Genomic DNA, 3,935 nt, shown 5'->3' with positions numbered 1-3,935 from the left:
GGAGGCAGGGGGGTCTTTGTCCTTGACTGGGGATCAAGTTCCTTGCCTATCAGCGGCAGTGTAGACTTTGAAGCTCACCGCCTCGATGTGCCATTCACTATCCATTCTGGGAGGGCATAGGTGTGACCTCCTTCCTGCCCAGAACTTTTGTCTTCATCCTTTGGGAGTGATAGCACTTCCCAGTAGGAGATCATACTTCACCTCGGAAAGCCCACCAAGGCACGAGAAGACTACTGCATCTCAGTTGCAATCTCTAAGGATGCCACCTGGATACATGCCAGTTCACCTTCAACACGAGAATCATGCCAGGAGTGAAAAAGGAAGGTGTTTAATACTAAACACAACAGAATTTGGTGGTACTATAATGGAGCTGGCTATCTCGGGGTCACCCGGTAGCCAGTCCACATTCACTTACAGCAATCTTGAATGGCAAGGTTACTGTAAAGACATATATGCTTGTACATACATGTCTGCGCTATGAATATACTGCACCTTGCCTCCTGGGCCATAGGAGGCCTACCTTAGGGGTGACTTATTTATGTTACTGGCAATGAAGTGACCCTGTCATATTTAGCGTGCGCAGAGTTGATCGCGAGCAGGGAAGCTGCTGGTGCAGGCTGCAATAGCAGACCTACAGGCTTTACTTTTACTCGGGTAACTCACGGTGGCACAAATAGTGTTGCAGCCCTGGTGATCCTTTTAACACCCGTGCCCTAGGTATCACTAGTACCATCTACTAGGGACTTATAAGGGGATGTTAGAACTGGGGGTCTCTAGTTGGCTGAGGCAGTTACCTTAGTCCAAATAGGGAGTCTTGCTTCTAGTCAGGGAAAGGAGGGACACCCTCTTTGATAACCCCTGCTCACCCCCTGGTAGCTTGGCATGAGCAGCTAGGCTTATCTTCAAGACAATGTGTAAAGTATTTTGGAACCACGCTCCCAGTGGCACAGTGATAACACCACAAATGGACACCACACTGATGTATAAAAATAGCAGAACCTTTATCAAGAAGAAAAATACGGTAAGACCACATGATAAAAATCCAACAAATGCGTATTCGTAATATTTCACTTGGCCGGTTATTAGGCCAAAAAACACTTGTAGTTTCTTGCGGTATTAATGAGCAGTTCACAATGTTCAAATGCAGTCCTAATGCAATGCTTTGCAGTTGATAATGCGATTCGTATCGTTAGAATAATGCAATCCTCGATGCAAGTAATCAGGCAGTTCGTAATGCAAGAATAATGCAATCCTCAATGCAAGTAATCAGGCAGTTCGTACTGCAAGAATAATGCACTCCTCAATGCATGTAATCAGGCAGTTCGTAATGCACGTATAATGCACTCCTTAAAGCAAGTAATAAGGCAGTTTGTCATGCGAGAATAATTCAATCTTCAATGCACATAATAAGGCAGTTCATAATGCGAGAATAATTCAATCCTCAATGCACGTAATAAGGCAGTTCATAATGCAAGTATAACGCACTCCTTAATGCAAGTATAACACACTCTTTAATGCAAGTAATACGGCAGTTCGTAATGCAGGAATAACACATTCCTCAATGCAAGTAATAAGGCAGTTCGTAATGCAAGTATAACACACTCCTTAATGCAAGTAATACGGCAGTTCGTAATGCAGGAATAATACAATCCTCAATGCAAGTAATAAGGCAGTTCGTAATGCAAGTATAACGCACTCCTCAATGCAAGTAATAAGGCAGTTCGTAATGCAGGAATAATACAATCCTCAATGCAAGTAATAAGGCAGTATGTAATGCAGGAATAATACCAGGCCAATCGACGCGATTAGCACGGGCACCACTAGACGCCAACCACAGACAACAGTCCTCAACTTCCGAGGGTGACCGAAGTACCACCAGGCAGGTCCAGTCCGCTCGAGGACTCAGCGCGTCTAATGCGATGCAGCGGGAGAGGGACGGGAGCACTCCTGAACTCCTCCTGCACCTCCCCAGGCCACACACGCTTGCGGCTCCCGACCGGAGTCCAAGCCTTACCAGGGGGATGCGCTGTCTTGCTCTCTCTCTCTCCCCGCTCGTCGGACGTCCTGCTGGGCGCTCCCGATGACGATGCAGCTCCGAGGCAAGGCGGCACTGTAGCCGGCCAGGTTACGGCACTGCCTTCTCTGTTGCTGACGATCTTGAGAAGATTCCTCTTGCGAACAATGATCGCGATTACCTCACAACTTCCTTAGCTTTACGAAATCCTTCACCTTGTTGAGGCTCGGGCCGCCGGCGGCGATCTTAATCCGCAGCCACCGTTACGATGACGGCTCGGGCCACACACAGCTATACAAAAGCGTGGACGATGATTCACGCTGCAGGGGCACTGCAGTCACGGGGCACTTTCCAACCAGCACCACGGACCCCACGCAGTCTCAGGCACACACTAACACACAAAGCATCGCTGAGACTCGATTGGGTTTCGGGCCACACAGTCCCGGGGCAATGCTTTTGATGGTCTCAGGGTGCAAAAAGCACACACACACAGCTCCGCTGAGACACACTTGGAATCTTTTGTGTTCCTGAGTTTCCACAAGAGGGAGCCAGCTCTCCTCGGGCCCTTGGGGACAAGTGACTTTAGGACACAGCACACAGCAAAGTCCTTTCAAGCAGGGGGACACAGCACACAGCAAAGTCCCTTAGCCTCTCCTTGGTTAAATTAGCAAACTGCAGGCCAGCCCCAAAATACACAGCACGGGTCAGTCCTTTCCTTCAGTCTCTTCAGCTGTTCTTCCTTGGCAGAGGTTCCTCTTGACCACAAAGTAGTTTCAATCCTTTTCAGTCTCGATCAATCCAATGTTCAGGGGTTTCAGCTCTCATAGTTATTCCCCTAAATGTCTTTGAAGTCTTTGTGTTCAGGAGAGTACTGACCCCTGTCCAGACCAGTTCTGGGTGTCTTTTTCTTCCTTTGATATTGGGAGTCTGGGTCCTCAATCACTCAGCAGGAGATGGAGCCATTGTTTTATGGCAGCAGCCCAGGCCTCTTCACCTCCAGGGGCTACTCCTCTGCCCTACCCTCCAGATGCAGGTCAGCCTGTTGCTGTCTCACCTCCTCCCCTGGGTCAAGACATTTCCCAGATCCTATCACATTCAAATCCTAACAGTCAATCCACAACTAGGCAGAGACACACAGAATGGTTAGAACAAAGAAACCAGCCACTTTTAAAAGCGTGGTTTCTAAACACACAACTCAAAAACCACCTTCATAAAAAGATGTGTTAATAAATTGTGAGTTCAGGCACACTAAACTTCACCTCTCTATCTTAAGCCTATGGGAAGATAGGCTGGAAACAAATTACACAGCCTTCCCCATTCTGTCCTATGGGCAAGATGGCCTTGCAACAGTGGAAAACGAAATGGAGAGTATTTCACTGTTAGGACATGGTACATGCCTCAGTACATGTCCTACCTTTCACAGACACTGCACTGTGCCCAGGGGGGTACCCTGGACCAACCATAGGGGGGTCTAATATGCATCGAAAGGGAAGGATAAGGCTTGGCAAGTGGGTGCACTTGTCAGGACAACATGGCAGTTTGCAAACTGCGCGCAGGCACTGCAGTGACAGGCCTGAGTTCTCTCTTTAGGGCTACTTGTGTGGGTGGCACAATTATTGCTGCAGGCCCACAAGTAGCATTTGCATTACCAGCCCTGGCACACATAGTGCACTTTACTAGGGGCTTTACTAGTAAGGCAAACATTACAATTATGGACAACCAATTACCATAACGCTTTATACAGAGAGCACTTGCACTTTGACACTGATCAGCAATGGCAAAGTGCCCAAAGCATCTTAGTCAGTAAAGCGCAATCCATCACAGCATCAAAAATAGAAGAGGTAGAGGCAAAAAGTCAGGGGTAATCCCTCCAAGAAATGTCAGGTCTAACAGGGGGTTAAAGGATCTTGCCAAATGGGTG

Source organism: Triturus cristatus, chromosome 1_2 (assembly GCF_964204655.1).
Source record: "Triturus cristatus chromosome 1_2, aTriCri1.1, whole genome shotgun sequence".
Lineage (NCBI taxonomy): Eukaryota > Metazoa > Chordata > Amphibia > Caudata > Salamandridae > Triturus > Triturus cristatus.
This window is presented reverse-complemented; position numbering follows the sequence as displayed.